Raw genomic sequence first — 23018 nt, forward strand, 5'->3', positions numbered from 1 at the left:
CTTACCAACATGACACAGGTGTTTGGTGCTGAGACGTCTCTGGAGGTGCGCTGGTTTCATTGAGCTGTTGACTAGTTTCTCCTTGGTGGTTCTAGAAATATTTAATATAACATGTTACTTTCTATTTAATTTATTTTACTATGATTATTTTTGTAATCATGCATTGGAATTTTTTTAATTAACCTTTTTTTTAACTCACGTACCCCCTGCAGTAGCCCAACGTACCCCCAGGGGTCCGTTCACCCCCATTTGAGAATCCCTGCTCTAACAGATGCAGGAAAGAGGAGCTTTGTGTGGAACCAATAGTGATCTTAGTAATTAATTTTCAATTAAATTTCACTTAACCTGTAGATATCTGAATTATTATATTTAATATTTCATGCAAGTTTAATATTGAACACAAAGGTTCCGGTGGATTAGATTAGAGTACTAGTCCTGAGACAAAATGTATCAGCATCATACCAGAAGTGCAGAAGAAGCAGTGAACGGTTTTTTATATAGTATAACAATATACATGTGGCCAATATAAGGTTTTTACAGTATGTCACTAAGTTTTTCTACCAAGTAACTTTTAGGAATATTTTCCCCACATGAATTCAGTGTAGAAAGTTAATTTCAATGTTAAAGTAAACTCATTTGAAGGCATACCATTTTGGTAACAACAGAGTAAATTAAATATTGGCCCTGATGTAATTTGTAAACAAAATAAGGTTGTTAAAGTCACATTTAAGTAACATTTATTAAGTAACAACTGAGCGGTTAATGTGTCCCATCAATGCCTCTTCCCTCTCTTCTAATCACTCCATTCCTTCTGAACTGTTGTGCTTCTTGATTTTTAAAGTTTGATTGCATCTTCAAAGACTTGCGTCGTCCTCTGCCCGACACAGAGCCTCTGGATTAGCGGGTCCCTAACCTCTTAATTACAGACACAAGCGGACAGAGGGAAAACTGTGGAACAAGGGCAGCTTTTCAATTATTTATTGACTTGTGACTCTGAATAAGTCCACTTCATCCTCCTAACACTCACACACAAAAACACACACACTACATTTCTCCTGGGAACACTATTGCTTAGTGATGTTGTTGATAGGAGTTAATTATGTCACAGGTCAGGCAGATTTGTAAAAAAAAGGTATTCTGATGCTTTTAAACTCAGAAATAGTTATCACTAGGCAGACAAGGCAATTTTATCGTGGCGATTCAAAGTGCAGATTAAATACAAAAGACACTAGTTATTAGTAACCATGACAATCGTTCTGGTTTGTGTGAATATGTTCCTTAGAGACTTTTCCCTGTGTGTCGAGCAGTGCAGAGTTGCCCTGTGGAGTTGTACTGTAGGCCATCACTCAAGGGACAGCCTTATGTAATGTGATCACATGACCTGGTCTTCCCTCCAAGGGAGACTGATTCCACTGCGACCCTTCTGCCACCGGCTTATTATTTCTTGCACCCATACTTCCTCTTTTTTCTCCATACTCTTTGTAGAAGTTTGCCAGCAACTGTTACAGCAATGAATTTGGCATATGATGGACTCTAGTGCTCAAGTGCAGGACTCGACGCAAGTGTTCATGTTAATTATGTGCAACGTCCCATCTTAAATAAATAAGTATAAGAAAATCAAGGCAATCATTTATAGTTATACATATAATATGATCGTTCTTGCTATGTACATCATCAGTTATGGTCATGTATTGGTGTCTTAGCCTTAAAGAAACATTTTGCTTATACAAATGTGGATGATTGATCATTCAGTTTTGGCAGTCGTCCTATTATAATTTTTGGACAAATAATGCTTTATCTAATGTTTCTCACAGTTTCTGGTTTTAATACGTTTGTAGAATTATTTGTTATTAGTTGTAACTGTGGTAAGTATACCGACCTTTTATATTAAATCCTAAGTGGTGAGGACACAACATTTCTACATAGGACAATGGCACTTGGGCTGTTCATTTATCAATAATTGAATCTAACCTATTTTTCAGTATGATGAGGCAACATATTATTTGAATGAGCCTTGAATCGGTTTTATTCCTTTTCTTATGTTTGAAACCGCTGACGTAAGATTAAACGTATACATTTGTTTGTTGTTGTATAACTTGACTGGCCATCTTTAACCTAAACGGTTCAGGTGTGGCATATGACATTATGATTACAGGAAATACACAAATGATGAGCACTACGGTTGGATGTCTTTCTGCATTGCTCAACTCTGTTAAAGTATCTTTCAGCAAAAATAATACATTAAGATGGAGCAGTTTAAGAGTCCTGGCAGTCTCTTTGAAATTGTCCTTATCTTGATCTCTGTGCAGATTGTAATCAAATACTGAAAATATGTGTGATAAGCCATGTGCCGCATCAGCACCCACTCACAGATAGCAGAGGATCTCCATGTCTCTGCGCTGTTTAGCCTTTAATAAACTGATGTACTTTGGGTGAGAGACACCTAAATATTATTCTTGTTCCATATCAAAATATGGAGGATGTCAAACATAGTTTTACAATTTCCTGCACGAGCAGTTCATATTTATTTTCCTGATTAAATCCTTTCATGTCTTTCAGAGGCTGATTATACTTATTTATTCATGAAAGGAATCAGCAAACAGTTAGTGAAGTTGAGGACTTGACGAGTCCTTGCACTCTGTGAAAAATATATCAATACGTTTCCTGTGTTCCCTTCTTTCTCCTCTTGTTTCCATGGCAACATGACAGGGGATGAGGAACAGGCCATTGGCTCTTAAGTTTCTAACCGCACTAATGAAAATGTCCCAGGAAGTACACAGCGCTCCGTGTTGTAAATGATAAGTACAGTAACATAAGAACTATGCCAAAGACACAAGTCATCCAAATGTCAGCTGCTGGGGTCTTCTGTGGAGCTGGATGCTATGTATGTTTCTATCTTTAGAGTCTATATAATTATCTTTTTACATCTGTATTTCATATTCTCCTTTGCTCTAAAAAGCTATAATGGCCTCCACAATGCATGAGCCATCCATCACAATCTTTATGATGCTATTTTTGATATTTATATAAGCTACTCCATCCTCTGAGAATCATTACAGATCAGAATTGCAGCAACGACATCCTTATGAACAAGTTATCATTAGGAATATTTCGATAAAGACATAATTATACACATTACTCTCACTCTATACTTGTATGCAATTCAAAATGGATCCTGATGCAGAAATCATTATGGGAGTGACCCCTGTCATATCAAATGTCTCGTGATAATGATAATTGTCATTGTCACTCCTCAGTAAGATGAAACCAATACTTACGTAGAGATACTGCTGAAACGCAAACATGCCTTCGGTTCCTCCACCGGCCTCGGTGCAGATATTTGGGTCACCTTTATCTACGTGAAAACCAATCTGTTGAATTGCCCTGCTTTGCCACAGTGAGCAATGGAAGTGGGATGAAACAACTGAGGAGGTTTTAATGAATAACCAACCAAATTGGTAATTAGGCTTATTGCTTTATAAACTGAATTTCCTGACAAAAGAAGGGCCCTGCAGTTCTGTTGTGTAAAGCTGAGTGAAATGTCTCCTAATCCTCTTATTTTTCAAATTCACAGTCCGTCAGATGACATTACATTACATTGTATTTAGCTGACACTTTTATCCAAAGCAACATACGTGCATTCGATACAAACTTGAAGAAAAACAGAATCATAAGTACATCAGGTTTCATAGAGCCAAAACATTTCAAGTGCTACTCAACTAGCTTTAGATAAGCAAGCCAGTGCTTTGTTAGTAATTATATCGCTCGAAGTGGAGTCGAACGAGATGTGTAAGCTTTCTGCTGTCCTGATGTCAATGGGGAGCTCATTCCACCATTTTGGAGCCCGGATAGCAAACAGACGTGTTTTTGCTGATCAGATGCAGCTAGTTTACAAGACAAATACAAGCTGGACCGTCTTCCTTCTAAAAGCAAATATTTACTTGTGGTGTCAGAGGAAATAGAAAGCCTGATTTAGATTTCAGCTTCAGAGATGTAATGCACGGTATCCTCAGGGGAATGTGATTCAACTCGAAGTCTTGATACAGACTCGGATACAAATGTTACTGTCTTGTAATTGAAAAAGGCCTGTCAGGCATTTTTTCTAATCGTTATGCTTTGCTCTACACTTTTATTGCTCCTTGGAATGAGCTACCCCTTTCACATTTGAGATAGTATATTGATCCAGTGTTAATATAAAAATATTGATCAGCGCAGCTTTAAGATTCAGTTAAGTGTATTTCCAGTGTTAAATATGTAGTTAAATGTCTTGTGAGAGCTGTTACTGTATATGGAATCTGTGTTAAGGCGTTAATGTGTGCATTAATATTTAGATAGCATATCGAGTGCTGACCTTGTTGCAGGTTAAAGATCAGGCCTGTGTCAAATCAATAACAACATGTAAATAACGCTAGTGTGGGGTAAGCTATCACTTCCATATGTCTCCGGTTGACATTCTCTGTCATAAATCTGGGATAACGACAGCTGTTAACTTTGGTTAATGTTACAAATCTGACCCAAGGACAACATCAAGTCGTATCGGGTCAGAGAGGAGAGAAAATGTTGAGACAGCACTTGTAACTCGTGTGAATCACGATCACACGCTGACATGCCATGAAATCAATATGAAGCCGAGTAATAAGAGCAAGCAATCAGCAGCCTTATGAATAGCAGGTTGGGTGCCATCCTTATACATCATTCTGTTGACGCACAGCAACACCCACTGCTAAAGGCCATGCTAGATTTAGCACAGCAATTTTATGCTGTGAGGAAGACAATTTGGCATCGGAGATTATTGCGCCGCAGTGTAAAGTTTCCAGCAGGAAGCAGAGCAGTATCTATGACTTAAAACCCAAAACATGCCGATATGCATACATTCATATCAGATGGTGAATAGGCAAACAGAGACAATGTATTTTGTCATTTATGAGATATTGGAGAAAAGGGCACACTGTTTGATTTATAAGTAAGGTAAACTATTTAATTGGGATGGATGAAATATAAAACGAATTAAATGGTATTTAATGCTTTAAAGGTCACCTATCATGCTATTTTTAGGCAATAGCATAGGTCTCAGATGTATAGAAATATATAAAAAACATGTCTATGAAGTGTTTGGCTCAAAATACCAAACATATCACCCATTCTCATGCCTCATATCCCTCCGTTCAGCCCTGTTACTAAAGTGCTGATCCGATATGATGTCATTGACGTCATATCGGATGACAAATCTGGATCAGCTCCGTTGTAGCCCCGTTTTTAGAGATTTAGAGCACGGAGGAAAAGATATCATTTTTTATTTTCTGACGCTGCTCGAGTTCCCTGACACACCGGGGACACATATTTATGTATAAAATACATCAAAAAGTGCATTTCACATGATACAGTAGGTCCCCTTTAACTTAAACCAATGGATTGAGAGATTTAAAAGATGATAATTTCTGCTGCTAATAGGTTTAACTAGAGGTTTGGGACCCGAGTCATATTGCCACACACAGAATATTTTTTTAAAGAAGTCCCGTCACCGCCTTCACCTCCACTTCGTTTCTATTTGGTGAATAATATTTTCTGGTTGCAAAATCCATTGTTTTCTCAACCACAGTGAAAGGTTAGATATAATCCGTGATTCAAGGTCTGACTTTCAATTGGGTTTGAATGTGTTCTTTCATTTTCTTCTTTATCAATTTAATTAAAAAGCGGTATAAAGAGACAATATATTAAATTAATAAAGTCCTGCAGTGTTCTTAAGAGTCAGATGATTATTTTGTATTATTACGTTGTGCAATTATTTTTGGATTCATTTATATTTGTTAGGAAGTGCAGTGGTTGGAAATAAAGAACAGGATACAATAAAAAATATTCAGTTTTGTTTTATAGAGACATAACATTTAACCAATTGTTGACACCTTGCTGCTACATATGTTGAAGGTAATGGTCTATTTCAGAAACATATACAGAATTACGGCAACAATTTTGTTATTTAAGGTTAACCGTGCAGTTTCTTTGTTTGATGATTCTATTTGGGATGGTAAACGTCTCATACAGTTGATGTGGCTGACTTTTTAATTGTTTATTTACCTGCACATTCACAAGGCATGGAGTAACTTTAGCATGTATTCTAAGTCAGGTCAGTTTGTGTTGGTCTCTGCCTAATCATAAGAAATAAAAGTGCTGCCTCTTACGTGGTTTATTCATCATCATTTACCATTTAGTTGCTAACATTGTCTGTTGGTTTGTGCTGGACAGGAGGTATTCAGAGTTTTTTTAACAGGTAATAGGCTTTTTTATAGCAAGAAGAGAGTGAAGTTAGTGGGCAAGAAAAAAAAAACAACGACTAAGAATGGCTCAAAATAACAGATGAAAGGTAATATTTCACTATAGTACGTTTTTGGCTACCAGTCACATTTATCGCATCAATCAATCACACATTAATGTAATTCATGTTTAATTAAAAGTGTGTTGATTATTGCAGCTTTAAAGAGCCTGTGACACGAGTTTCCCCCATCATCCAAACCCATCAATTTGAGTAAATATTGTCCCCTTGAAAACCGTTACTGAACTGATTTTGGATATTTGTACTTTGATAACCATTAATCTGCCCTTCAATGTTGACCATTTTCTGGATCTTCTCGGGGATTCTTCAAATCCCGCCAAATGATGTGTGACGTCATTGCGGGCCAAGCGCTCCAGCTGCACCGTTCAGGATCCCAGCATCTGCATGTAAACGCACGATGGCGCACACAGCAGCAAGCTCAGACATCGATGACAGTTTTATTTTGAACGTGTCTGAGAGCTCATATGAGGCTGAAGGATCGGTTTATGTTGTATCTGTTAGAAGTTTAGGAATTAGGTGCGTCAATATGGGCGATCATACGGTCATGTAGCCAGTGGTGGACTGGGACTTAAAATCAGCCCGGGACTCTCGACCGGCCCACTCCGGTACCGCTAGTAAATTGTCAACGGGGGGAGTGGGGGGATGTTCTAGTGATTTATTTGACCGGCCCACTTCGGTACTGGCCCATCGGGATTAGTCCCGATGGCCAGTCCCCCACTGCACCCAGCCCAGCCCACGTAAACTTTCAGCCTTCCCGATCGGAGTTTCCCGATCGGAGTGGGAATAATAATAATAATAATAATAATAATCCGTGCATTTTATCCATTAATATCCCCAAAAACCACACGTTTAATCCATGTTGGTGTACTACAATTACAAAAAGCATCGGTTTGTTTTCTCATCAGGAAATGCAGACCGGCTCAAACAAAAGATTTTTAATCATCATCCTCACGATCATTTAATGTATCAAATGTTCGCGGAATTGACATGAAAGCACTAATAAATGTAGTTTCATCCACTTGAGTTTACAACTACAAAAATAATCGATTTGTTTTTATATCACATCCGACGGGAGGAAACTCAGCAGCTCTCACTACCGATTTTTAATCCTAATTTAATCATCATCTTCACCACGAGCATTTATGTTTATGTTCGCCGAATTGACATGAAAGCACTGACAAATATGAATATACTGTAGTCAACTTAATTAAAACGTTATTAACGTGCCTAAACTCAGTAATTCACCATTTCTACGCATGACAACACACTTTGTCCGTGTTTGGCTCTCTCGCCGCACAGTGAAGCGTTCCCGCATTGACGTCACTTCCGGCTTCCCCCAAAACTTCAAAATGAGTCGAAGGAATTTCCCCGCGATATTCTAAATTATTGATATTTATCGGAACGGTATCGCACCTTCTTTTTTAAGCTGAAGGTTCGAGATTACTAGTAGCCCAATGTTTCATTGCACAACAGTTGTTGGGAGGCTGTCACAGGCTCTTTAACTGGAGGTTAGGTGTTGGTTATAGATCACGATATGCTCCTTAGAATCTGTGGGGGGTTCCCTGCGTCTCATTTACCTTGTTTACTTATCAAGCCACCAGGATTAATTAAGTAAACATTGGATATCCACCACGATCTCACTAGCTTTGTGCTCATTTCCATTAAAACACTACCTTTCCCATCGAAACTGATTGACAGATGTTTGTTTTTCTGCCTGTATGCGACAGGAATGGAGTTACCCACAATCCTCTAAGTGCGCCTTACATGCGAAAAAAATCCTGACACAAACAACATCCTGTCTTGCGCTTGACACTTTGAGAGAAGCTGGCGAGGACACCATGGTAATGAGAGGGAGTGGGAGGGGAGGAGGGACAGGGAGAACAGCTTCTAGTCTTAGATGTGGTGCCATCTCCCTTTCCTCATGCACTGACACATTTCTCCTGTCTCCCTCTCTTTATTTTCTCTAAACAGAGTATGCCTTCTTTCTAATTTCACTTACATTTTCTCACATTCACGTCTTCCATGGGGTTTCCAGTTAGGCCAATACTCTTTATTCCTTACATCTTTACTTTCATGTCCTTTCTTTCTTCAGGGGTTTTCCTTTAGTGTGATACAGCATGTGTTTCTGAGCATGTAAATGATCTGCAAAGGATAAAATCACAGTTCCCTCCATTGGAGTTTACTGCCGTAAGATGGTGACATCACATTGTTACATTCACTCTTTCATTGGCTAGCGCAGTGGTTCCCCACCTTTTTCAGTCAGGCCCCTCTTGGGTAATTGGAAATATTTTTGAACCCCCCCTAACCTGGTTCCCACCGAGATATATAATTGTATATAGTTGTAGAAACATTAAATGTTCTCTGCTAATAATAACAAGACAAAAATATCCAACTACCATTTTGTTCTTGTATTGGCAGATGATCCCGTGCCACTGTGAAATAATGAGGCCTAATTTAAACAATTACAAAAACTGCTTATCAATCCGGAACTAGTGCTTCAACATATGTACATGATGACCTAACCCTGGTTAATGGGAGGAAACATCTATAAGCAGTTGTCCAATCAAAACAGAGCCAGCTGACTAACCAATCAGAGCAGACGGGGCTCTGGTTTCAGACAGAGGGTGAACAGAGGTGCTGCAGCACAGGCAGTATGAGAAAAATAAAGAGCTTTTTGAACATTAAAGCACGTACAAATGTCTGAAAGATTAGCATAATAGGGCCACTTATTAAACATCTAGCTGGCAATTTTAAATGTTCTGTCATGGTTGTACTTCCACAGATACAAGTGTGCATACTAACTTTGTGCATATGTGTAGACTACTTACGTGTTTATGTAATTGTGTAGCATACCGAATTTGTGAGGATAAAAGCAATATACTACAAATAGACCAAATATAAAATAAACACAGTTTAAAGTACAAGCATTGCTTAAAATATAATATGAAAAAAATGGGATAATCAAAACAAGTTATTAATAAAAAACGTAATTAACTGAAGTAAAGTAGATGTGCTATTTAAAGATATCGGCCTCCACTTTGTTAGGAGGCTGTGGCTCAGTGGACAGTGTGCTGGACTTCAAATCACAGGGTAGTAAGTTCGAGTCCCACTGCAGTCAGCATGTCGTTGTGTCCCTGGGCGAGACACTTCACCCCAAATTGCTCCTGTGGGGATTGTCCACAGTACTGAGTGTATGTAAGTGGCTTTGGATAAAAGCGTCTAACAAATGACATGTAATGTTAGCCTTGTTGTTTTGGGTGATCAAATGAAACGAGTGAGCCCATTCAAAATAAATAAGCGATGGTTTTTATCCCTTTGATGAACCTTCATCATGTCAATTGACTAGAGCTCTTCAAGGTATAATTTACACAAAGCAGCTCAATCTAAATGGATTCAGTCTTTATATCATTTTGAAAGATAATAATGTGGCTTTAAGACAGAGTAGTGTGACCCATTGGCAAAAAGCACTACAGCATGCACCCTCTGTTTTGTCACTGAAGATGTGATTGTTTGAATGCTTCAGAAAGGCCATGTGATTATAAAGACATCCAATGAGAAACGGAGAATATGAATGTAATTAATTTAAGTCAATTAAAAGAACATACTTGACGTTTCAATTGTTGGCATTCTTAGCATAAACACCCGATATTTGAAGTTCAACTGAAACTAAATGTTGACTCTAGAGTATAAAGTAAATTCATGTCTCAAAGTGTGAGACAAATGCATCAACAGCTCAGCAGAGTCATGATTGGATATCCCTTGTAATATCAATATAAGGAACTCTGTATCAGTATCCAAGTACCTGTCTAAAAGTTCAAATGTACTGAGAATCGTGTCCACCTGAACATAATATGGTTGGGAAAAACAGTATCTCATAGACCAGGAGGGATTATTTATTGCATAAGGTCAACAATCCCTTCTCTAAAAAGTAAACATACTGTATACAGTTTGTTCTTTAAAGTAATACATTGATGACTATAAGCATACCATATGCTTATTTATTATTCAGATGAAGCTTCACTCGAGGCATATACTGTAAAGTATTCCCTTAGGTACATAGAGTGAAATACAGTTAAAACTATTGTCTAGCAGTTTACTTTGATGATCTATGGATTATGAAAAAACTAGGAAGCAGAACGCCACACATCACCTGGCCTCATTTAAGATAATTGCACTAAGACTTTAAATAATTTTAACATTAAAGTAATATTCTCTCAGTGAGGAGAGTAACAGAAAGAAATGTATAATTTAAAAAGATTACATGTAGGCCTCTACTGTGATGGAAAAACAGCTGTTACAACTCTATTGTTCAACGTCTCAATGTTATATGGAAAAAGCCCACTGTGATATAAAATCCCACTGGATAAAGTGTAAATGTATCTTTACGTTTGAATTATGAAAGTAAGGGACCACGGTTGTATTTTTGTTAGTCCTCTTATTACGGACTTGCTTTATGTCATGCTTTGACTGTTCTCCTTAACTGTCGACTTTCAAGTGCTTTAGCTTAATTAAATGTCAACATTGACCTTAAACCTGCAAGCCAAACTTCATCAAAGTGAAATTTGCTGAGGAAATTGAGAGTGAAAGAGGGCAAAGTGAATAATCAATGTTAATATTCATAGTGTCTTTGAGAAACAGCTGTGGGGTTGTGTGTTCTGACTGAGTAGTGCTACTTTCTATGTTATAATCTGTTTCGTAGCACAAGAACAAGGATCTTAAAATGTAAAATAAGATTTAAAAAAAGTAATGTTTTATAGAATATTTGCAAGATTTAAGTGGAAAAACTATTTTTTTTTAAAAACTCAACTTAAAGTTAGATGAGTGTTAACCGACACATTTTATTTAAACAAATACTGTAAGGTGCTTTCACACCAAGTACCTTTCCCAGGAACTTTTATTTCCCCGGATCTAGTAAATCGCGTTCACACCGGACTTAGTCCCTGAGGGAGGATTACGCAAATGAAGCCGCTGACGTCACTTCTTCTGCTTTGGGTTTACTGGCAGGCCGCAAACAACTTCACGGCGTATACTGCCACCCTAAGTCCCGGAGCCCCCCGGAGTCCGGGACTTTGGGTGGCAGTAAATCGTCACCCGAAGCCTTCCGGGTAAATCGCCAGAACGCCGACACCTCCTCATCACTCCACCGAAACCACGTTTTCTTTTGTGTTGCCATAATTTAGTCTCTCTCCATTGGTGCGCTGGGCTAATGCTAATGCTAATAATGCTAATGATGCTAATGCGAGGAAATAAAATGGCGGCTTCACAAAAACATTTCAGAGTTTTACGAGGCGCGGTTTGCAATTCGCCAAGCCAATCAGAAATTGGAAAAAAAAATATCTCCCCAGGAAAGTCCCTGCTCTCTAGCAGGGACTAAAAAGGGGTGAAATTTATATATTTTTGGTGTGAACTCAACATCCCAGGAACTATCGGAACTATTTATGTGAAAAGTACGGGAAAAGTACTCCGGTGCGAAAGCGCTTATAGCGTTTAACTTTAATCCAAGTGTGATGACACTACCATGCCATGCTATTTTCCGCCTAATTATGGGATGTTAATAAGGAAAAGAAGACATGTTAAGTTCCTGTCAGAATCACACCTTGTTAATTAGATGTTGATCTCTAGGGACAACTGAACTCCAGACATAAAACTCAAGGGAATTTAAACATCTTTAAATACATGAATTAATGTGTTATCTATCACAACTTTGTTTTGTGATGTCAATCCAGTCTTTAAACTCAACAACTGCTCCAGCATCATGACTTATTTGGGGTAAGATTATCATGTCAGAACACTGTAGTCTTTAGTCCACATAAAAAACATATAATGCTTTTTTTATGTTGTTTGAGGGGTTAAGACAGACCTTGCAATAATATCACACAGTCGATGTTTCATGATTCTTTACAGACATTAAGTTATAAACAGAACCATTACAATCAGGTTTTTGCTATGTTACGCATCATGTCCATGTGATGTGCAAACACATTCTTAGAAACAATGTTTTCTTCCAAGGAATTTTGTCCCTCACAGAAATGTTGTCCCTCACAGAAATACCATAAACATGTTGCGTAGGAAAGATGGATTCTTTCAACGCTTATAGAGCAAAGCTTTGATATGGAAAGGTTTAGACAGACAGCTGGGCAAATTCTTTTGGACACGTATTTGGCAGCGGGTATTGAAAGTCAATGACTGATGTTAATTGATCTGATCTAGCAGGTTCACGGTTGGTACATGTCACTGGAGGGTTTGATATTGTTTGGCCAAATTAGGTTTCTTTTATGCAGGCCCAGAGGATATTTTAAAAAAAAAAACTGCATGCCTTACAAAGAAATAAGGCAGGCTTTGGATTGAAGGAATTGAGGCAGCTATGCAGCAGTTACAGCTAAGGCAGTAAAGCCGAAAAAAAGATGAAAGGAAGATAGTTAACATCAGTGACATCACAGTGGAGGAGGAATTGCGTCAGCCACTTCAAACCGTCCTGATAATTTACCAAAGGAGGGCAGACTGCCTATTCTCCTCAGAAAAGAGTGGGCCCATGAGAATCTGTTGACAGTGCGTTTGTAATCACAGTCCTCCACTTGTGGAACTAAGGCTTATCAGGGAGATGAAATGCTTCCTCAAATACTTGTTTTCTGTTTCAGCAGTCAGATTCTGAAACTTTACTCAAATTGACCAACATGTTCCTTGCTTTGCTTAGCTTATACTTTAGCAGAAAGACTGCAAACTAAATAGCTATACCTTCTCTCTGTTGGTAAGTAACACATCTGCGTACCAACATCTCTTAAGGTCTCTGATAAATATTGAATATAAATGTTTGTTTAATCTGCCACATGTGACATTTGAGCTGTTTTTACCTATGTTTCAAGTGGTTAAGTTGTGGTAAGACAACCAGCAGCTGCCTGTAGTCTGGAGGAGGACATATTATGCTCATTGTCAGGTTCATATTTGTAGTTTGAGCCTAACATGCTTTAATGTAAAAAAATGAGCCCAGTTTGCTCTGATTGGTTAGCTGGCCGGCTCTGTTGTGATTGGTCAACCGCTATGAGATACCGTGTCCCTTAGCCTATTAAGTGAGAGTGTAATAAAGTGATGTCAGTATGTTGAGAAAATGAACAAAGGAGTTTCCGGGAATGGGGGAGTGTGTGGGAGAGAAAGTCCCTCTGGAGGGAACCGCTGCAGCAGATACACACTTTACAACCATACTTGCCAACCTTGAGACCTTAGAAATCTGGAGCATTTCAAAACCACCGCGCGGGGGGTGCTAGTGGATCGCCGGAGCTGTTAAATTAACATTAACATGCTTATTGTAGTTGTAGAGTGCAATGCCTTGCGGCCTGTAGCAACATCCTCTTGATGGAGTATATGTGTGGGCTGGACCAGGAAAGGAGTGAGCAGAGGGTTGAGTTGTCGATTCTTGTTCTGTTTTTCTGAGACTATGTAGTTGCGCACGCTACTAAAGAGACGCGCTACCATGGAAACCAAACAATGGTGTAGCTGTAATAAAGTCAGAGTGGAAACAGTCGTGTGTAAATCTGATTTTGTCAGAAATCGGGAGAAATGCGGGAGAAATATGACCCCGGGAGGAAACCGGGAGAGGGCTATGAAATCGGGAGTCTCCCGCAAAATTGGGAGGGTTGGCAAGTATGTTTACAACATCAAGAGGATACGTCCCCTCCTGACCCAGAAAGTAATGCAGGTTCTGGTCCAGGCTCTCGTCATCTCACGCCTAGACTACTGTAACTCCCTCCTGGCTGGTCTACCTGCATGTGCCATCCGACCTCTGCAGCTCATCCAGGATGCAGCGGCTCGTCTGGTCTTCAACCTTCCTAAATGTTCCCACACCCCCCCGCTCCTCTGCTCCCTTCACTGGCTTCCGGTAACTGCTAGAATCCACTTCAAGACACTGGTACTTGCGTACCATGCTGTGAATGGATCTGGCCCTTCCTACATCCAGGACATGGTTAAACCGTACACCCCAGCACGTGCACTCCGCTCTGCATCAGCCAAACGGCTCGCTGCACCCGCACTGCGAGGGGGACCCAAGTTCCCATCAGCAAAAACACGTGGGTTTGCTATCCTGGCTCCAAAATGGTGGAATGAGCTCCCCATTGACATCAGGACAGCAGAAAGCTTACACATCTTCCGGCGCAGACTAAAAACTCATCTCTTTGGACTCCACTTCGAGCGATAGAATTACTAACAAAGCACTTATATACTAATAAAGGGCTGGCTTATCTAAAGCCAGTTGAGTAGCACTTGAAATGTTTTAGCTCTATGAAACCTGATGTACTTATGATTCTGTTTTCTTCAAGTTTGTATCTTGTTGGTCGAATGCCGTTATTCTAAGTCGCTTTGGATAAAAGCGTCAGCTAAATGTAATGTAATGTAACTTTGGGATTTTAGCCATTGCAGACCATTTACATGCACACAAACTTATATAACACACAACAGGAAAGGGAGAATCCTAAAAAGCATAATAAGGCCTCTTTAAATATAATGGATAGATATGAGAGTGGTGTTGACCCTTGTGCAAATCTCCACCAGAAAACAAATAATTGTATTTTCCAAAAAGTCAAATCATTCCATGTGGGCGAAAGTTGAGCAGTTTGCACACTGGCTGTGTATGAACCTATAACTCTGAGGGATCAATCCAGTAGTTACTGTCCCTGCGTAAACTGAGCATTATCATTATTTATGTTCAGAATGTTATGTGTCCCAGTGCAGCAGATAAAAAGAGATAACAGGAACCTTTAGCTGACCTTCTTGTTGGAGTTTCTTTCTCTTTCATCCTTATTTAACCAGGCAAACTTGGCTAAGAGCATATTCTTGTTTACCGCAAAGGCCTAGGGGAGCAGTTGCAAGAATAGGGAGGGCTTCACAAATAAACATTCCCATTTGGGAACTGCCTGGTACGACTGTGGTATACTGCTGGCCACCTAGCAATTCCATTACAGCAATTGTGCGTGTAATAATGCTCATTTAATGTTATTTATGTTTATATTCAAACCATTCAACAGCTCTCTAGGCAAATTGGTGCAATAGTTGCACTTACCATTCAGTGTATTTTAAACTGTTTTATTACTGGGCTGGCTTATATAAGCAGGGGTGCACATTACTTTTTTGCCCTGGTTCTCAAAGGAGCACCTGGAGATGTTGCTTGGTGCGCATTTCTTAAAATGAAAAAACCTGACCTTTTGAGGGGAACTTGACTTTATGAACGGGGGGAGGTGCGCTAGTGAGCACGCAGCAGGGTTACTGTGCGGAGCGCATAAAGCAGACCCTTCACACGATAGCGAGGGGTAGAGCGAGGGATCGCAGATGCCATCGTGCTCGTGGACGGAATTATACTCGCAAATTATACTTTGGCGGCCGTTAATATACCTGGGCGGCCCGCCCAAGTAAAGTCTATGTGTGGGAAACCCTGCTATCTTACCAGTTATTATGCAACTCGAATATAGCTCTTTTCTCTCTCTCACTCTCTCTCTTCTCTCATCGCTCTTTTCTCTCTCTCTTTCTCTCTCTCAATGTTGGTGCGCAAATACACCTTTTTTCAAATGACCCGGTGCTCTTTTTTGGCCGGGGGTGCGCAGGTGCACCTGCGCACCAGTAATGTGCAGCCCTGTATATAAGGCCCCGTCCACACAGAGACGAAAATGGTGTTATCCGCTATAGTTCTTTATCGTATGGACGAGGCCGTAACGGAACCCCAGAAACGGAGCCCTCAAACTATAACACATCCCAAAGTGGGAAGGTCTGGTAACGTATCGCTTGCGGCACCGTGTGTACGCCCTAAACGATCATAGCCCCGCCTCTCCCCACCTCTCCTACACACCCCCGCGTCACCCGCTGATGCGTTTCGCCAACAACACCAATAATGGCGGATCACAGGGTTGCGTTCGTGCTCCAGATGCTACTGACCATGCTACAGATGTTAGTGCAAAATCTACAGCTCCTCTACCGCAACCATCAGCAACAAGTGGACATGGAGAATTACATGAACTACATGTTGCTAAAAATGCAGCTAAATCCACCGCGGAGAATAACCAGGAGGGCAACCAGGCAACCATGCTCGGGGGGTCTTATTCTGTGCTTTTTGTGTACTTTGTGGTGGAAGTACAGCGCCACTTACAGGCCCGGCATATGTACTACAGCGTCTCCAGCGGGTCGAGCGGTCTTGTGTGGACGGACACGTTTATTGTGCCGAATCCGTGCGGACGGGAATACTTTTTTGATATCGACCTCGGTTCGTTTTCGTCTCCGTGTGGACGGGGCCTTAACCAACATTCAATGGCTCCAGTGTTCACTTATGAAGGAGTGTCCTTGGTCTATCGTCACAAGGTGTTGACGTGCTGTCCCTATCCCTGTTTGCCTTAATTTAACGTTTGTGCTCATCCAATCTGATGAGCTGGCAGCTTCAACAGCAACGAGGGTAATTATTTACAGGAGGGATTGTAGAAGCTGCTAAAAATATCCCTTTTCCCTGCCTACAAGAGCTCCCTGGAGCTTTGAGAACAAGACAGGAGGAGAGCACAGGGAAGTGAGGCTGTGAAGAGGTTTAACTCATTCCATTCTTCTCCTTCTGACGTCCAGCATTATCAAAGATTAAGCCGACATGAGACTGCATTTAAATGTGTACGGTGTATTCAGAAACAAGATAATGCTTATCAACTGTAATTCTTAAATGATCGCTAAGCTGCATTATGTAAAAAAGGTACTCTCTTGCTCATTTTAGATAGGCTTTGTCTTGATTTGCCCTCCATCAGAAGAGGGGCAGAGTATCAGTTCTGCAGCACAAGGAAATAATGATGCTGATAGTGTGCAGTGTTTTGTTCAAAGAAAAGCGTAGATTGAAGAATGTTTTACTCTTTAGTATGCCATACAGCCAAATCTGAGTAATGAAGTGTGTCATGTAATTGTTTAAGAACTTAAAGTTGTATTTATGTGACAGTGGGTAATATGTCTCAATGAAAGTGCTATGGTCTCAATAGATATGAAACTAATAATGATGTTATACACTCCGGACATTACATCTCATGTCATATGGCGGACACTTTTATTCAAACCACTTACTCTCCAACTTTTATTCATGCCTGGAGGAGCAAGCATTTTGCCTAAGATCGAACCACTGACCCTATGGTTGGTGCCTATTTCTACACCTACCACGTCCATATCAGAGCCACAGCAAACCCCATTTTACTACCTGAATAACTGAGAAGAATCAACACTATTTTTCAGCTTTTTTTTATAATCATATAATCCTGCAGATAACTGATACAATAATGTAGCCTACTATGCTAACCAGTTTGCTCCACTGTGATAAAATACCATACTTTGAATATTGCTATACTAAAAGTTTTGGACTGCATCATTACCTTGGATGTGAAAGGTAAGTGTGAATAGGATGATGAGTGCACCGTCATATACTTCATAAATTCAACAGACTCTTGCTATGGTAGTTGTTTTGCGGGGACACTAACACCTTAGCAGAAGGCCATTCAGAAAAACTGGAGAACTCTGAAGTGCTTGGACTCTAATTGCACTGTGTCTGTTTTATAGTATAAACACTTATCTGCACAGGTTCATCTTAATGTTATCTTGGTTCTGGTCTGGTGGACATTTTGTTTCCCTGCAGATTGTTGAATAACGCAGTGTTGAGTTGCTGTCCCATCTGTTACTCATCATCATTAGTGCATACAAGGATACACAATAATGATATCTAAACGGTGGCTCTCTTAAATTGAGTGAGAGAGTATGATTTCTCACAACACCGAAATAATGAAGTGGCCCTTGACTCTATCACATCATTTTATTTTAGGTACATTCAGATTAGCACAGCTCCTTTCATTTTGACTTTTTAAGGACTCTGAAGATAATCCAAAATCGTTTGACTAAGAGGATTTGGGGGATCGTTTTCTGTGCATCTTCTTTGCTGCTTTGACTGGCTTCCTTTTATGTTACTGGGCCTAATTTTCCGGTAGCTCAAGAACTAGTGACCCATGGGATATTTCCCCATGACATAATAGCTTTTACAGATATAACATATTTCCCAAATTGTGGGGAAACTAACTGCTAATTAAAACTGCAGAATGTTAGATTATTTCATTTGGGGGGAAATTAACATTGTAATGCAGTGTTGTGAAAGGTCTGCTGCTATTAGTATAATAATCTAACAGAAGCATCTGGTGCAGTCTTTGGGCTAGTCGATTTGAGTCAGATATTATTTTATGTTTTTATGTTTCTGAAAATGGAGCTGAATGCAAAGCAAATATTAGGTCGATTGAGAGGTTTGTAAAATAGTTAAATTATAAGGTATTTCCTCAACACTCACTTAATTTTGAGTGGGCCTAAACACTCAGTGAACTGAAGTGCCGTGGAAAGGTTTCTCAAATATATATATATATACTACTAACAACACACTTTAATTGCACGTTTCTCTTATTCTATGTAATTGTTAATGCATTCTTTTGTTTTGTGGATGGAACAGGAAAATGCATCTACTTTGTGGCTATACTAACACCACTATAGAAATGTATATAAACTCAAAGACATCTCCTCTGAGGCTTATTATTAAATGTATACAGTATTTGTTGTCAATGTTTAAAAAGGAATCACCACACTCATACATGCTACCAAAGCCATGAAATCATTTCTCTGAAGTTACGTGTTATCAGGGACTGCTGTGACTGACTGTGATGAAATGAATATAACCAATAGAGGGATTACTGAATTGTAATGATTATGAAAAAACCGACAAATTAATATATATTTATACTGAGTATGTCAAAAGCCCTGTGGTTTAAATGAAAGCAATTAGTGTCACTTTGGTGGAAAGTAGTACTCTTTAAGTATTGGGTAAAGTGACCTATGGTGCCATTATAGAAAGTATAAGGTCTTGAAATATCTTATGTAAGCATATAGTCAGTAATCTGATAATACTGTACAATGAATTGAAATAACCTTTTATTCAGTTCACAGGTATTATAATAATAAAGTACGTTATGACTGCAGGGTTGTACTCTTTAATGTTTTTAGTGTTTCTGCTCTCCATCCGTCCTGCAAGTTCCACATCATTTGAAAACTGCCCTCTTGTTAATGTTCAGTTACTTTGGCAATATTAAACAATAAACAGGACTCTCAAGCTAATCATATTGCCTGACAGTTAGCATGTGAAGTAATTACTGACTGCACTTGATTTATTACATAACGCTCTCACAGAAAAGACAAATACACATCCATCTTAGTCACTTGGAACCGTATTGATCCGGGTGGTTTGACTCAGCTGTGTGTGTTATTGGACTCTATTGGATTTGAGCACAATCAATCACATCTTCGACACCTCTCCTGTCACCTTGAAATCTGTCTTGACAATAAGAAAAAAAAGTGTCTGCTCTTTTCCACTCAATCATGGCTCTCCCTGCATGCCAGCAGGGTGTCAGTCTTTGGAGTTGAATGGTAATGGCTCACAGATGGCTTGTGCTGTATTAGTAAACAGGAAATAAGACTTAAGACAGGAAGTAAGAGAGACTGAAAATGTAGGTCAGCGCTTCCAACTAGTAAACAAGCCAGATTTCTGTTTCAGGTCTCGCCAAAAAAATGTTTTGAGAGTTTTTGAGGTGAGCTAAAATAACTTGATTCAGCAAAAAACTTGTGTTTTTCCTGCTTAAAAAATAAACTAGTTAGGCATAGACACACATAACTAGAATTAATCACACCATGTTTAAGAGCTTTTCACATTTACTGAGCCTAAAGGCTTCTTTAGCGTTGATCACTGCTTGAAACCAACCAAGAAATAGAACAAAGATTGTGATTACATTAACGCGATCATTAGGCAACCTTTAAAGGGTAACAGTGTTTTAATTTAGAGCAACTGCCTAGCTATTCATTTAGCAAGCAATTATTGCAATGAAAAGCATATGTAATTAGATTTTTTTGATTCGACTTTTCAGTTTATTTTTAACATATTGTCATTTAAAAAAGAAGAAAAAAGAAAAGGCTGCCCCAGCTAACAAAGATTCAAAGACTAATAATAAGATGTGGATCCAACAATGCCGTTAGGAAGGTGACAAACAATATTTTGAGTGATTTTTTTGTGTAACTAAGCAAAGCATAACACATTCAAAGGCACAAATAAAAGCAGGCGAGAGTGTAAAACAATTCCACAAACCAGATTAAGTGTTCATATTATGCTCTACTGTTATTAAAGCTTCAACATTAATCCATCAACAAATAGTGTGCAAAATATTGATAGTGACAAGGAGAGGGGCAAACTCAACAAGTGGCACACAATACATTCAATAAAAAATATCTGGTTGGGATGAAATAGGCCCAAAAATTGTCCAACCATGCATAATATACATTATCAAAAGGTGTTCTACGTTGGGAGGAAAGCAAGCAGGTTGAACACATGGGCAGGTTGTCACTCCATTGTTCTTTTGTAAAATGGGAAATACAGATCTTTACATCCATAGCTTTTGGCAATGTTAAGTCTCAAGAGATGTGAACACAGAAAGAGCTGTCATCCTTTCTTTGCAGTGACAGTTGTAACTTCCACTTGTTTCTTATTTATAATTGCTTTATTTCCATGTATCAAAGGTAATGCCTCAATTAATCAAATGTATACACATTGACTTAAGACATAAACATAATAGAGTGGTGTTCACATGTGGTAATGACATTTGTTTCCTTCAAGTTAATCAGATAAGACTACTGTAGCTGTAGCATCTGTTCAATAAAAGCAATGGCTGTCCAAACCTGAAAACGCTTTGCTTGCCTGGCTGCATCACAACACTCATCTGTAACAAACCACTTAAGAAGAACTATCAGTGGTTGGGTAAAATGCTACTGTACCTATCACTGTCTGATGAATGGTAGCTCCTTGTGCGGGTCTGAATTTCCAATTACATTTCTGTGGCTTCTTCAGTCAGGCTGGTAGCTGTAAAGCTTTTGAAGGACGGAGAGGTGAATGCAAAACAGCCTGTGTGAATCTCAGCAGCCCGTTCCCTCCAGGCTTTGATGTATGAAGCCCCGTGTGAGCCCGCGGCTGCAATATGTATGGGTTGTTTTCCTTTTTGTTGTCCTTGTTGTACTGGTATGCATTGTCAAACAGGAAAAGACCATGAAGGCGATGCATGTTTTAAAACCGTATTGTCAACTTAAGTCAGGCAGACCTCCTTGGCAGCCGAGTGACGAGATTGTGACTGCTGCTGGATTTACCGCTCATTTTTGGGGAAATCCATCAGGAGTTTAGAAGTTGCAAAAATTGAGAGACTCAGAGAAATGCACAGCAGAGAAATGCACAGGGCCGTCTTATGATCCCTCACTGGTCTCTAGCTGAATAATTGAAACCTCATTTTAGGAGTGGGGAATTGAGGATAAGGATGTGTTGGCAAACTGCCGCCTGTTAAATGAAAGAAAAAGCTGCTGTTGGTCCTTAACTGTGAAAGTCTCTCGCTCTGCTTCACTGCAGAGTGACAGTCGGCCTCTCGGTCAGTATTTACAGCCTTTTGCAAATGATGCCTTGGATTAATACTGATAACTCAAGAGCGTCTTATTCTACTTATTTGTAAAGGCTTGTTGGGCAGCCAGTGGCTTCTTATCACTCCATGCCACTTTTGAGCTTGAAACAAATGAGTTTTTAGACACATGGGTTTTATAATAAAAGGCCAAACAAAGACCATAACAGACATTTTAATTCAAACTAATATGTTGATTCTTGTCTTTTTCTTAAATTCCTTTCCACTGAATGCCTGGGCTCTTATCATTATTTCCAGACTTGTATCCTGGATTCGCTGTTTTCCATTCTCACTGTTTTCTTTCTGCTTTTGCTGAAGTCTGCTATTCATTTCTCAGGTCTTATTGTACCAGAAATCCAGCAGCATCATAATGCCTCTTTATGGCTGCAAACAAAGAGGCCATGTCTGTCTGGCCGGGCTTGTTTATATTAGAAACTAGTCCAGGCGAAACGGCTGAGAAAGGCTTTCTAGAAGTCACGTCGCCCCACAATGACAGCAGCTGCCCTTCTTTGATACGTCAATCAAGCTGACAGACAGAGCTTATCTCCCAGAGAGAGAAAAATGGACCAAACCCCCCGTCCCTCTGTCAGTTGATCCATACGGGCGAAACCAGGAGAGTCCATCAGGAGTTCATCAGTTGCACATCACAGATAAGGCTATCGAGAGGGGGGGGGGTCTCAAGGTGGCTTCCCATGCAATCTGCAGTGGTCAGATCTTAAGACCTCTGTGTATACCTCTTCAGAGATGTGGCCATGTTGTATTTATTGTAAAGTTATGTTTTAATGTAACCTGTGATATTGTTGAACTTTAAAAAAAATGTAAAACAGATAAACAGTATTGTTACTGAGGGAAAATGTAAAAATACCAAAATAAAATACAATTGCATATATAGTCTCCACATCAATCGTTAATAGTAACACATGACATTTACTGAGGTATTTTACTTTATCTATGATTAATATTATTATTATTTGTATTATTATTATTATTAATAATAATGTGTGCATAGACGTTGTTCAGGGGCGGACTGGCCATCTGTAGAATGTCCCCGCAGCGAGGCTCCCCCCCGTTGACAATTCACTAGCACCCCCCCCCCCCCCTCCTTTTTGGGGGTCGCGGGCTGAAAAGTTTGGGAACCCCTGGTTTAAAGTACCAACAGGTTACAATTGTCTAAATTA

General features: G+C 39.5%; 1 protein-coding gene across 3 annotated transcripts in view; it reads left to right on the forward strand.

The window, feature by feature from the left end:
* The window catches only part of lingo1a (leucine rich repeat and Ig domain containing 1a), a 128784-nt gene that overhangs the window by 28228 nt on the left and 77538 nt on the right, over positions 1 to 23018 (forward strand). The gene's annotated exons all lie outside the window — the stretch shown is intronic.

Source organism: Notothenia rossii (assembly GCF_949606895.1).
Source record: "Notothenia rossii genome assembly, chromosome: 5".
Lineage (NCBI taxonomy): Eukaryota > Metazoa > Chordata > Actinopteri > Perciformes > Nototheniidae > Notothenia > Notothenia rossii.